We start from the raw sequence: 14,477 nt of genomic DNA on the forward strand, positions 1-14,477 counted from the left end.
AATTCCTAACACACAGCACAACACTTGATATCCGAGACGCATGGAGGGCACTGCATCCACAAACGCGCAAATACACTCACTACTCTTCAGTACACGATAGCTCCTCCAGGATTGATATGTACCTACTATCAATCTCTATGCTGGGCAGAGTGGTGGATACACAAATACTTGCGCGCACCTTATCGGATCATTCACCGTTCCTGATATCCCTGGAACTGGGAATACCCGCCCCTACCATCAACACATGGCAATTTAAGTCTTCCGCCCTGCAGGACATTGTATTTAAGGCAGAAATTCTTGCTGATATCCAGTCCTATTTTGAACACAATACGCCTCAGTCCACCACCCTGCGAGTCCGTTGGGATGCTTTTAAAGCCTTTATCAGGGGTATGTCCATCTCTAGTGAGGCGGGAGTCCTCAAAACTATAAGAGCAGCCCTTACCCACTCCGAAGCCAAACTACGGGCACTAGAGCTAGCACACCCGACATTGGTAGACCCTGATACTCTATCCCAAATCAGCCAAGAGCTACAACATTTCAATGAACAGGCCACTAGGGACGTTTAGTACTTCAGCCGTCCACAAGCTGTGCGGAAATATGGCGAGGGTGATGGAACCGGCAGAACACTGGAAACGTTTGCGAGGGGTGAGTGGGGCCCGACCCAGATTACCTGCGTTGAAAGGTGGTCGGGGGTGTGGGGGGGTGTACAGTGGTCAGACCAGCAGATCCTGGAGGTCTTTACGGACTTCTACTCGGAACTATACTCCCAACTGCCCGAACACAGTGATTCCCATATGCAGGAGCTCCTCGAGCAGATACCTACTACCTATGTCTCCCCCGTAACAAGAGACCAACTGGACTCCCCAATCACACTAGACGAAATAGCTGAAGCCATATCCAGCTTCCCTAAGGGAAAGGCGCCGGGCCTAGACGGGCTAACGGCATAATTTTATCAGGAGCATGTAGCCATACTAGCCCCCAAATTACTCGAAGTATGGAACAAATCACTCAGGCTAGGGTCTCTGCCCCCAACACTCCGTGAGGCCGTCATTACGGTCCTGCTCAAGCCCGGCAAGCCCAGCGATGAGTGCGCATCATACCGGCCCTTCTCACTAATGAATTTGCACACTAAAATCTTTGCCAGAGTAATTGCCAATCGCTTCCTCCCGGTCATGTCATACATGGTTCATGATGATCAGTCAGGCTTTGTGCCCGGCAGATCCACGTCCCATAACATTAGAAGGCTCGCAAATTGAGTGCGAGTGCAGTTGTGGTCACACTGGATGCCCATAAGGCATTTGATATGGTGTCCTCGAAGTACATGTGGCAAGTATTGGAAACCATGGGCATAGGGCCCAACATGATTGCATATATCAATTTATTATACACCTCCCCAGTAGCCAGGGTCTGAGTCAACTCCCAAACATCCAGCCTGTTCTTTCTCTTTAGAGGCACCCGACAGGGTTGCCCGTTCTCCCCGATCCTATTCGCCCTGGCAATATAGCCAATGGCGGACCATGTCAGAGAGCGCCACTCACGTAAAGGGGTACAACTGCAGGACACTCCTGAAATGACCTCACTCTATGCGGATGACGTGTTACTGTTCATTGGTGACCTTGCTGTTCATCTTGACCCAATCCTACGCGACATAACTCGCATAGGCACATACTCCGGTTTCACTATTAATTACACTAAATCCGAAATCTTTCCCCTTACCAGCTCCACCATACAACCAGCCACTGAGTACCCGCTCCGCTGGTCCCCTAATGGGATCAAGTACCTTGGAGTCCAGGTGTCCCTGACCAAAGATATATTGTTAACAGACAACTACCTGGTCGCGGCAGAGCAGGCCGAAGCCAAAGTTGTGCGGTGGCGCTCCATTCCACTATCACTTGCTGGGAGACTCTCACCTATCAAGATGATCTTACTCCCTAAGCTGCTGTACATATTTAGCAATGTACCTATTTGGGCCGGAAAGAAATACTTCAATTTACACATACTGTGCGCTCAGTTCCTATGGCATTCTGGCGCTGTGCGCAAAAAATGGTCTGATAGGACACTCCCCTATGATAGAGGTGGGTTCACCGCCCCTGATTTGCTGCGGTACTGGATTGCAGCACAGGCACAGTTTGTCTCTTACTGGTACCCTGGACCCCCTCCCCGCCCCCATGTCAAGCTGGAGAATCTGGCGGCATCAGGCACCAACGTAATGTCATTAATTCTTTATCGGCATTATGAACCGAACTCGCCCATTGACCCGGTTCAAACCACTGTGCAAGCCTGGGTTCGGATTTTCGAGTCATGCGCCGAACAACACCCATACTACAAGTGGCTGCCCGCCTGGCGATTCCCCGGGCTGGAACCCACATATGACACAGCCCTGGTGTGACACTGGGAGTCCCTGGGGTACCTTGCGTTAACCGATTTCTACCCAGACGGGCAGTTCATAACACTGCAGACATGGAGACTGGGGCATTCGGGTTCAGCATTGGAACTCCTGCAATTCTATAGACTCCGGCCCGCCTTCCGAAATGCTTGGCCTGACTTCCCTGATGAACCCCCGGACTCCCCTGGGATTGACTACATCGCCAACTCGGGTGGCGCCCATGGGGGGGTATCTGCACTGTACAAACTTTCGGTAACTGCTGCCCCACCTCTACCCTCCAGGGCCTGGGAGGACTGGGCCTCTGAGCTGGAGTTGGAGCTCACTGATCACCTGTGAGAAAAGATGTGCTCTCATACCAACAGAGTCTCCCTAAACTTCCGCTATCGCACCATACAGTACAAATTGCTGAACAGGCTGTATTACACCCCGCGCAGGAAATCCAGGTTTGCATGCTCCAATCCGAGGCTCTGTCCTTGCTGTGGCGAGGAGGGTACTGGCCATCTGCATATGTTCTAGGACTGCCCAAGGCTGGCCGAATTCTGGGACAAGATCCTGAAAATGCTATCCGAAATCTGTGACACTGTTATTGACCCCGACCAGATTGGGGTTCTGTTTGGGATGTGGCAGAGTGAGGGTGCTAAAAGCATGGCTAAATTCCTGAATGTGAGTTGTAGAGTTGCTAAAAAAAAATGTGTTTTACATAACTGGAAGTCCCCCTTCCCCCCCCGCCCCTTCCAGAAATGGCTAAACTTACTCACATGGTCCCGAAACTGTGAGGAGGAGTTCCTTGGTATGGTCCCAGCTCGCTCCCGCCCCAAAAATACATGGTCCGCCTTCAACAGTTACCTTAACAACATAGACATGTCCTCCTCTGAGGGCATCTCCCGACAGCCGCCTCCGTTATGTGCTGCAACATTGGACGCTTCTTGATGCTCTATTTCCTACCTGCTGTTGGATCATTGTCTCTGTATACCACTATATTCATTAATGTATCTGTCAAACCTTGTGATTGCCCTGATGTATGTGTATGCTATATGCCTCTGCCAACAAAAATAAAAGTTTTTAAAAAAAAGTGCATACATGTGAAAAAATAAATAAAGCAACAATTAGTGAACTGGACAGTCCTATAACTCACAGAGAAAATCAATAATCCCCAGACACAACAGTGGTTCATAGGAAAATTGGTTGATGTTATATTAACATTTTGGCATAGTCTTCGTTGCAAACACCTTCTTCAGGACCAAACACATTAATCTGTCAGGTGGACCATCCGTTGACAAACAATTTTATGTGGCTAAGTCCTAATGAGACGTATCCTTTCGATAACCGTCTTCTTGGGTGAATCAGTCTGTTCATAAACACATAAAACTGAAATTAGCAATTAGGATGGGGTTCCATAGGAAAATATGAAGTTGGAAAAATAAATTCTTTCTAAATCGTAACTCTGGGCTCACGGGAAGGGCAACATGGAGCTCATCAGAGTGGCAAACATGTCAGTATTCCAGTAAACAGAGTTGTTTCGGTTACTGGCACTCTGTGAGCGAGACAACCCCTCTAGAAACTAGTGTCGACAATGTTCTCTCAGTCCTTAATTCCTTGGCTGAAGTGGTGTGTCTGACTCTTGCAGAACATACCTCGTGGCAATAGGCCATATCGCATTATAAACTTGCAGACAGTGGTAAAAAGAGATCCACAGACTCTACATTATTTCTGCTGAGGAGAAGGCCACGTGCTTCTTGGGGCCTGAATGTGTTACTTGCTGCTCTCCTGCATAAACATTTTGAGCCGATAGAACTCAAAAGACAGCCTTCCTATTAGGCAATACTTCTGCCCACAGGATTCGAGCATTGCAAGCCCTCTGCAACAAGGAGCCTTATCTCAACTTTCATTGAGATAAGGTGGTACGGAAGACACATCCCAACTTCCTACCAAAATGATGTCAAGGTACCATCATAATGCGGTAATCTCACTGCCCATGTTCTTTCGGAGCCTTGCTTCTGAAGAGGAGGGAGCCCTGCACTGTTTGGATGTGGGAGGTGCTCTGAAATTCTACCTTGAAAGGATGAAAGCCAATAGTGTTAGGGCAAATTTTCAGTTTCTGTGCTAATTCTCTTTAACCTTAGAGACCACCCAGCCCTTTTGCTGGAATCGGATCATTTTTATTTTTTTACCTCCTGAGTGAGTGGAGCTTTTTGCCACTCGCTCATGTGTTTTTCTCTTTATTTTTACTGTTTAATGGAGTCTGGTAAACTCCAGAGGCATCTGCTTTTTGCATAGTGACAAACGGCACCCTCTGTGCAGTGTCACTGAGAAGTCCCTTGGACTGCTTTTTAATGTTTAAATTCATTTTCTTGTGTGAAATACAGTTCCCAAGAACAGCGAGATAACATTTCTTACCTTTTCTTTTGTGGGTCCAGCACACCACCCTATCTGGAGGGCTGAGGGGTTACATACTAACTCCTTATCCCACTTCTCATGTGACATTTTTTACACTGACTAACTTGAATGGCTGGTGGCAGAGGTTTCATTTGACTACCTTTTTGTGCAGTGTACTAGCAGGCTGATCTCTCGGATGCAGTACAGCACCCATGGGTGACCATTTTTCAAAAATGTCTGCCGTCTTCTTTTTTTTGCCATTTCTAGTTTCAGTTCCTTCTGGGCTTTTACTCTGTTTAAACTAGGTTTGAGTCCTTTGTGTGTTTTGCCTTTGGCGGGCGTCAGCCCGCCCAGGCCCCACTGTGTCTGGAAAGGCAGGAAGTGAGGGAGGGTCCTGACTGACTGAAACCATTTATGGCTGGAGGACAGCCACCCCCCAGGTGATTGACAGCCCTAGGGCTGTGAATGAATGGGGTTCCGCATAAAAGGCAGGGAACAAGACATCCGACGAAAAGGATGAGCAGAGACGCCAGCAGCACCTTCCAGGACCGCAGAATCGTTGGTGAAGCCTTGCAGCTTTGCTGACCGCGTTTTTGTTTCGACAGGGAATATCTGTGCTGGACAACTTCCTCCCTTACACTGGTGGGACCAACTAGCCTCGAGACCTGCTTCATTTTGGCCCATCCCCCTACTTGCTGCAACTTTCCTAGACTGTGGAATCCCAATGCACGGGGACCCTTGACCATCAAGTGCATCCTCTTCCGGAAAACAAATCCGACCAAAACGTTGTGGGCATCCTTGTGGACTTACAGACGCAGGAAATCTTTGTCGAGAGTCCCCTCACCAGAGTCTAGGACAGAGGGACAGAGGAAAATCCAACCATACATATTTGTTCCTTTCTGGTGCTGAGAAAAGGGCACCAAAACCACAAAGAGCCGCTGAATCGCGTGGAATCCATTGCTGCCGAGTCCCTCTCCAGAGTGCTGCTGCAGAAGCCGTCCTCCCTTTCATCACCACGACCAAGGATTAGAAACAAGGGTCTGCATCACTGCATCAGGAAAGAATCCAGCTGGAACCTCTTCTTCAAATCTAAGGTACTGTGGGGCTAGGGGTATAACTACCTTTTGATGAGCAAGACGCTGGGTAACCATACCAAGCCACACACTCGCTCTCTGTTTGCACCCAACCTGGGTTGTGTAGGTTCATGATTTGTAGAAAGCAGGTGAAAACATTGTAATCAAGTTTACTCTACGTGATAAAAAAATCAAAGCCATAGTTCTTTTTAAAAAAAAATGTATCCATAAGATTTGTATTCAAATTCAGTTCACTAATCACTGCTTAGTGAGGAAGCAGTCAACATATCCACAATGTTATTCTTTTGCCAATGCATTTCGGAGTTTCCTCCTTTCAGGGCGAATCTTATTTAACACAATTAAATCAATAATACATCAATAATATAAGGTATCCATAAAATGGTCAACAAAATGTAATGAAGATTGCAAAACATACCATGTTCATGGCAGGCCTTCCAGCTTGTACTCCATCAGGCAGGGTCCACTTGAGCTCCTGTGATTTTTCAAAGAACTCCTGTTTGATTAACAATTACTAAGAAAAGCTGCATCAGAATGGGAACTGTCCCATTGACTTTGGCTGTCTTGGTTTCCTAGGTTTCCTAAAGGCTCCTCTTCGAATGGATTGTGTCCTCCCACGTGTTCCTTATCTTTGATATTCCCATATTCAGCTTGCTGCCTCAGAATTTTTTTTCATTAGAGGGCGCTGCACGTCGATGGCTGTCGAGTTGATGTCCCTCAGAGGCCTCTGTCTCAACGTCATCTCGGGTATAAATAGTTGCGCGCAGCGTCCATTGCTTTAGTTCTGTTTTTCTGCGTTTCGTGAGCTTCGGGAACGTAACGCTCGGTTGTGTGAAGAAATCGAAATTCTTGGAGTTTTTGTGAGAAAAAATCTTCAATACTTAGATCGAGATGGCCTTTTCATTGGCTCCATCTGTGCCCCGATCTGGCTTAAAAAATGCTGGGATTGTGGGGCAAAGATGTCCTTTACAGATCTCCACAGGTCTGTCTATGGTGCCAGAGCATCCATGTTCGGAGTGCAAAGAGTGCTTATCGATGACAGCGAAAGCCTTGAGGGAGTGCAGAGGGAAGTTGGAGAGAGGTAAGCCTAATAAATCCATTACCCCGACCAAATTCACCTCAGACGAGTCAAGACCGCAGTCTCCTCAACGTAAAAAACACTCCCATCTAGATCTTGGAGCAGATCGGATCACTGATCCACTTCGAGGCACAATAAAAAAAGGCGTCATAGATCGCCTTTGACCTCATCCTCCAGTTCACCGGAGAGAGTTGCATGTCCTACCAAGAACAGCTCCCCAGGCTCAGTGGGAGGAATTTTGTAAACAAAAATGTTAAAGGTGTTCGAGAACGCAGTCTTGCCCCCCTCAAAGACACCTAGAGGCGATAGGTGTAAAACCTGGTAAACACAAAAGCTGTGAGTCGTCGACCTCAGCAAAGCATACTTGAGTAGAGAAAAAGCCTCTACGATGCACAAAACGTCGCCATTGTCGACTCTCATGTCGAAGCCGAGAACTGCGTCATCGGCGACTGAGTCAGAGAGGTTATCGACGCCTCACATGTCGACCCCCTTCGATGCCAGTAAGTTCAGTACCCTTGACGACTCCTTCAAAGCCACAGTCGATTCTATTCACGATCTCGGGGCCAATCTCGATTCAATTGAGGCCAATGACGTCTACATCGACAGTTACAAGTATATCTCCACCTGTAGTGACTGCTATTAAAGCCTCATCCTCAATTTATGAGGAGACCGAGGATTCCGATGCGGAAAGACCCTTCAGTCTAGAGTATGAGGCCTCTCATAACAGAAGAACTGATCCCAGAAGAGGTCCGAATTAAAGACCTGCAAGACTCTGCAGGAAGCAAGCAGAATTGATACCTCCCCAGAGGTAGATTTTAGTAAACCTGAACCGGGGACCATGCAGAAAGTAATTACAGGTCACTGATGAACAGGGTGATGGAATACATGGGGTGGTCTAGGCCCACACCTACATATGAACAGGATGACCTCACTGACATACTTGATAAGGGACCACAAGAAGATCCTGTCGTACCCTTTCACAAAGCCTTACAAAAAAGGTGTCTACAAACTGGGAAACGCCAGAGGCGATCCCTGCAGTCAGCAAAAAATTGACAGCAAAATATAGGGAATCAACTTCAGATCCCCTATACTTGTCAAAACACCCGACTCCAGAAAGCTTAGTTGTTGAAGCTGCAACTTGGTCAGGTGAACAGACTGCATACCCTACAATCCCGCAGGATCGTGATGATAAAAGGTTTGATGCCATGGCCAAGAAAGTTTTCTCAGCTTGCAGCATGGCCCTAAAGTCTGCTAATACCACATGCCCGCTGGCAAGATTTAGCCACACCCTTTGGGAATGTGCTTCAATGGCAGCTGACCATCTCTCTGAAGGGGTGGAAAGGGACCGCTTCTTGAACATTATCAAGGACGGGAAGGACGCTATGTGCGAGTCCCTCCAAACCGGTCTCGACTCTGTTGACAGCATCAGCATAGCCATAGCGGCTAGTACCACAATCCGCAGATTTGCGTGGTTGGGGAAGTCTGGCTTTGCTCCTGACATACAGTCCAGACTTCTGAATATGCCCTTTGACGGCACCCATCTATTTGGTAACTTCATCAAACACATTAACGCTAACAACGACTAGACACCTGCTATGAACCATTCACACGTGCAGCCCACCCATTGTACTAGATGTTTTAGTGACCCTTATGTATATAACTGTTAACTCTGTATATTGCCAATTGTACATTCTTGTAATTTTGTAACTGCTATTTGTACATTCATGTAATATTGTCATACTGTAAACTTATTCATGTAACATTGTAAGTCTCGCATATGCTTGCTGCTGCGCCTGGTAACCTGTGGGTCTGGAGCGCATTATAAATAAATAAACAAACAAACAAACAAAGCTGATGAAAGTTTAGAGAAGTTTCAAACTTCCAAGGCCGCGGCCAAATCCCTTGGTGCTGCGGTTCAAAATCCAGCAAAGTTGCTGGGGGTCTCTAAGGTGGAGGGAATTGGCACTTTCTGAGAATTCTCTCTAACACAGAGGACAGCAACAAAAAATAAAAAAGGGGTTCCATCCTACATATACTTCCACAAAGTATTCACAATTGTCACCAGGAAGATGTAATCTCAATGTTGAGTTGCATGTTCAAATGCCTGGTAGGTTCAGACAAGGTTGTAGGTTGGTGCCCAAGTCTCGCTATTGACTTAGTTTCCTATGTTTCCCCCTCGCCCCCCGTTAGCCAAACAATTCAAGTCCTTTCTGTGAAGATGGCCATGCCCCTGTATTACAACAGTGGCATCCAGTATTCAAAAGATGCAAACTGGACGTTCTCGGGGGTCCTTAAACCTTGTCAGAGATTGCAGTCCCATTCCCTCTAGCTGCATAAGCAGCCCTCTAAATCCCCATGGGCCCCAACAAGAAACGTGATAAGGAAATGAACAGTCCTATTAGCTCCAAGATCTTCATCCATGGCATGTAAAATCTGATTGCACCGTCAGGATCTTCATTATGGAGTGAGAGTGCTGTGTTCTCCCTCAGGAGGGGATGTTTTCCAGATCCTCATTATGGGGGTCTGTGAGCTCCAACTTTGTGGCACATAACCTGATGGGTCATCAGGTTCGGGCTAAGTTGAATCGCCTTTGGCACGCAGTGTGCTCTAGATCCTTGGTGAATGGGCCTGTGTTTTGACGGCTTTGAAATATGTGCATCACAAAGTTTATCTTCCATATCCACAATTAGTTGAAATATACACTCCCTCTCATGCCATCCTACCCTAGAGAAAGCAGAACTTAACAAAACAAAATTTCATTCTTAGTCCCCAGACCATGCTTCATATCTCTGGGCCAACTAGACTGCATCATCCTCACGCTCAGAAGGCCCTGCCTTTAAAATGAAGTGAACAAGGATGAAACTGCATGGTGAAATCCGCAAGGAATTTAACAGTCTTTATACAGCAATCTCATTCAGCAAAGTGGCCGCCAGAGTACAGATTTTGTGGAGATTGCAAATGAGCCAGGTGCTAGTGGACAGGGAGGTGCTAGTCAGGGGTTACAGGTGAGGAGGGAGTTGATCGAGAGCAGCAGTCTCCGGAAGTCTAGGAGCTGGCCAGGCGCCTCCACCTGGATGGTGCTGGTGTCTACAGTCATGCAGATGTCTTTGTGCTGGTCCTATTTGTAGGGACTAATGTTCAGGTCAAATTAGCACTGAGGAGCATCTGATGACTGTGTGGACATGTAGTGCACACCCTGAGACGTTATAACTTGCTGGGTGATCTGCAACGGCGTCTGCTGTTGCTCTGGGGCGTTATGCTTATGCATGGTGACAATTGTGGCACTTGAACGGCTTGTCTTTGTTTTGCTGCCGCCTATGTGACTGCACGTTTAAGAGATCGGTAAAGGCCTTATCACATCCCGGATGCACACATATGTAGGGTCAATCACCAGTATCGATTTGTGTGTGCTGCTGGAGGTGCGAGAGTTGACAAACATTTCTGACAGTAGTTATAGCTGTAGGGCTTGGCGCCAGAGTGGATGTGCACATGCTGAGCCAGGTCCGAGCTGTTGGCAAAAGGTCTTTGAGCAGTGAGGGCACTTGTGAGGCTTTGTCTTAGAGTGTGACTTGGAGTGAATCTGCATCTCAGAATTGGAAAAGGTCACAGCACGCATCCGGCGCCTGTATGTTTTTCCATCCTTGTGGTGTTCATCGTCATTGGAGAGGTCATAAGGGTCGTTGAGGTCAGGCAGGGTGGGGTCAGGGAGCCGCTTCTTCTTGCGCCCTCTGCCAGTCTTGGGGAGTCCACCACCGTCTTTCATCTTTGGAGCTCTGCAGTGCTGAGGTGATCATGGCAGGTGGAGCACTGTTCGGGAGAGTGTGCCCGCCAGAGGAAGTGGTGATCATAGAGCCTGGTGGGGAGGCAATGACCAAGCCAGCTGCCGTCCTGAGACCTGCAGACTGTACAGGCACCACAGTGATGTTCACGGTCACAGAAGCCTGGCTGTGTGGGGCCAGCTGCTCCTTGCTGTCCCGTGTCTCCATGGTGATGCCTGCAGGCATAGACACAGAGGTGGGCTGGGAGACAGACGTGGGAACAGTGAGGAGGGTGGGGTAATGCGACCCAGCCAGTCTGCAACCTTTCTCTTGCATCAACTTGTCCTTCACCTTGTTGAGGAACATTGAGTTCTCAATCTCTCCTGGAACTGTGGAACCCGCCTGCCAGAAGTATGAGGAGGAGTTGAAGTGCGAGTCCTCCATTGTGATCTTTATTTGTGTCAGCAATTCTTTGTGCCCCTGATCCCTGTAATGGCACACTAACTTTCCTTCAAGGCTTTAGTCTTCAGAGCGCAAACAAATCTGCCATAGCACAACTGAAATCTAAAGTGTAGAATGCATTGGAGGAAGACAGGGGCATAAACCGGATATCGTTCCTGTGCAATCAAATTTTCCACAAGGCCATCGCCACTAGTCTTCAATAGTGTAAGAGGCCCCAAAATATTCAGGCAGTGAGCCATCTATCTGTCCTTTCTTCCCTTACTCCACTGGTGGTACATAACTCGCTAGTCCGAGGTTGGCTCTCACTCAAGATAAACCCTGTGCAGCAGGGTATGGTGGGCCCTTCCCGACACCTTATCTGCGATGGCCCCTTACTTATAGACCCGCATGGAGTAGTGTATTGTATTTGGTTATTTATATAGCGCTCTTCTCCACTTGTGTGGCCTCAATGCGCTTTTCCTGGAAGGAACGCCCTCAGTGACCATAGTCAATGTGGTGACAAATTCTAAGGGGTTTATTTTAGGAGATGCTTGTGTGCATTGTGCCGTTATAGGAATTGGGCAGCTGGCTAGGCTCGACTAAGCAGCCCAAAGAGAGGACAGGCACGTGGGTGGGCACTGTTGGTGGTTTGCGATGGATTGCTATTGTATAGAGAGTCGATGTGTGGCCAGCTATACTGCGTTCCTTTCGGATGGTAGTCGCTGTATGATAGTGGCATAGGTGTTTAGGTAATTTAGGTGTTGCAGTCTGGACGGCTATGTGTGTTGATATGATACTTTATTTGTATAGCGCCTATACACAATGTGTTTCAAAGCGCTTCAAGGCAAGGGAGGGAACATGGGAAAAATACAAACCATGAACATTCTTACAAGGGCTTGAACAATAAGAATGTGAAATGTACTATCTTACTCGGCCTGGCGACATTTCAGATACTCCAAGAGCTAAGACACAGATAAGGGACGGATGAGGTGGGTGGGAAGGGAAAGGGAACAGACCGGCGTCTAACGTACTAGGCCTGATGACATTTCTGATAGAGCCGGAGGATTACAAGAGGAGTGGGGGAGGAGAAGGAAGGAGAGGAGCAAAACAAGCGAATATCGTACTAGGCCTGATGGCATTTTAGATGGTGCTAGAGAGGAAGGGGGAGGAAGAGAAACGAGGGGGAGGGGGATGGGAGACAAACAATGTAGCTATCATACTATGTCTGAGGACAATTCTGATAGAGTAAGTGCACAGAGTAAGAAGGGAGCAGGGAGAGGAGAGAGGGAAAAGGAAGAAGGGGCAAAGAGGAGAGTACAGAGTGAGCAGTGCGAAAGAGTGGAGAGGCAAGTGGGGAGGGACTAATGCAGCTGCAGAGTCGGTGATAACACATAATGTTGCAGGGAACAGCAAATGCAAGACAGGATTGAGGATGAAAATGGCACAGCATGATTCAAGAGTCAAGAGTCCACAAAGTCAAAACCAAGCATTTACAACAACACAGTGATGGGAGAGCAATAGTGTGTCAAGACAAAACTCCTGCAGTGGTATGATGTGGGGGGGTCAGGGGGGGGGGGGGGGTGGCAGAGAGAGAGGGCTAAGAGGGATGGTTAGACAGGAGGTAACCCGAGGCAGGAAACACAAGCAAACAGGGGGGTGATTGAGGGGAGGGCATGGGAACGGCACACATTACAGCATGCTTACCTGCTGTCTGAGCAGGGGTTCGGGCCCTGGGTCCTCCTGATCCGAACAGGAATTGCCCTTTTTTTATCTGCCCTTCGCTTCGGACGCCTGGGCGAGAGACACCCTTGATCTAAGAGTTAAGAGAAGAAAGGCAGAGGCAGGGCTAAGAAGGTGGGTGATGCTTAGGCCAGGTGACCTAGACCCACTTGCACATGATCCCCCATCTTCAAAGGAAGAGAGGCTGGAGGGCTCCTTAAGTGGGGAAAAAGAGCGGCAACAAGGAATGCACCAGTTGGGCGGAGCTGTGTTAGGGAGAATTCTCATAAATGTGCTAATTCCATTCACCTTAGAGACCCCCAGCAACTTTGCTGGATTTTGAGGACTTGATTTTTTTTTTTACCTGGAAAGAGTGTGAGCCTTTTTTCACACTCATGTATTTTGATGTGCGTTTTACTCTTGTATTTTTTGATTATGGAGTTTTAGATAACTCCATAGGCATTATCTTTTCATGCAGTGACACATGGATGACTTTTAGACTTCCAAAATATTTAAATACCTCCTCTGGGATAAACTACTGTTTCCCAGAGAATGTAAAGTTAAATTGAATTTACTAATCTTTTTAAAAATCCTAGACCCAGCACATACTACCTTCCTCTAGAGGCGTTACCTAGTATCCCCTGCGTCTAGAAACTCATGTAGCAGTCAAATGCTACCCTTTCCTATCGAAATGGCTGGTGGCAGTGGTTTTACAACAAACTACCATGATTGTTCGCGACCGCAAACACTGATGGCGTTAAATCGCTGGAGCCGAGGCCACCAGGAGGCGCGCAGGCAATGGCTGCCTGATCGTGCTGCTCCCGCCGTAGCAAGGCTGTATTAGTGGATTGAGCCCCCCCAGCAGACCAAGCGAGACCCGCAGTGCCAGGCGGGTACGAGGCCGCACCAAGCCTCGGCGGCCGTGACGCCGAAGAAGCGAAGAAGAGCCCCAGGGAAGCCGCGCGCACACGGAGAGGGCTCCCTCCTCTCCCGCCTTCCTCGACCGATTCCTCAACCCGATCGAGCACTTGGTCCCGCGATCGGGGGCCAGGGCGGATCGCAGGGACTGGCCCGATCCCTGCCACAGACCCGCGCCGCCCCCGTCGACGGGAAGAAACCGGCGCTGGGAGGACCTGCGCTGGTGATCCCTCTGGAGAGGTGCGGGCACCTCAGAGCACCGGGCGGGATGCCCCCAGCAGGACAGCTGGCCCCACGCCACAACGGAAAGAGCCCGGGCCAGGCGAAGTTCTACTGGGCGGGCCAGATGGTCCTCGCCCGCACGCCGTGAAGAAGGTAGGCCCGGGGCAGGAAGATCCATCTGGGACAGGCAAGTGTGGTGCCCCCCCAGATTGAGCCTGGGGCCCCGCCGCCCCCACGAGGAGAATCCCAGCAGCCACGCACGGTCCCCGGGAGCGAGGCCCCCGCCAGGCCTTGGCAGGGCGTGTGCCCGCCCGGGGATGACATTGTTTCCCCCCCACCCTTGGGGACGAAGGTGAGGTGAATTGAGGGGTGGAGGCCACGTATCCTGTGGCCCATAAAGACCAGCGGCAACCTAAGCGGACTGCGGCCCCTTCAGCCCGGGTGTGTGGTCCCCACCTGGAGACGGTGGGGCGTGTGCCTGCCCGGTG

The 14,477-nt window shown here is 49.0% G+C and overlaps 1 protein-coding gene and 1 pseudogene across 4 annotated transcripts in view; one reads left to right on the plus strand and one right to left on the minus strand.

Moving 5' to 3' along the window:
- RMND5B (required for meiotic nuclear division 5 homolog B) overlaps positions 1-14,477 on the plus strand; it is a 363,293-nt gene that overhangs the window by 190,698 nt on the left and 158,118 nt on the right. The gene's annotated exons all lie outside the window — the stretch shown is intronic.
- On the minus strand, positions 10,319-11,133 carry LOC138581457 (zinc finger protein 384 pseudogene; annotated as a pseudogene).

Source organism: Ambystoma mexicanum, chromosome 3p (assembly GCF_040938575.1).
Source record: "Ambystoma mexicanum isolate Mex_15411 chromosome 3p, UKY_AmexF1_1, whole genome shotgun sequence".
Lineage (NCBI taxonomy): Eukaryota > Metazoa > Chordata > Amphibia > Caudata > Ambystomatidae > Ambystoma > Ambystoma mexicanum.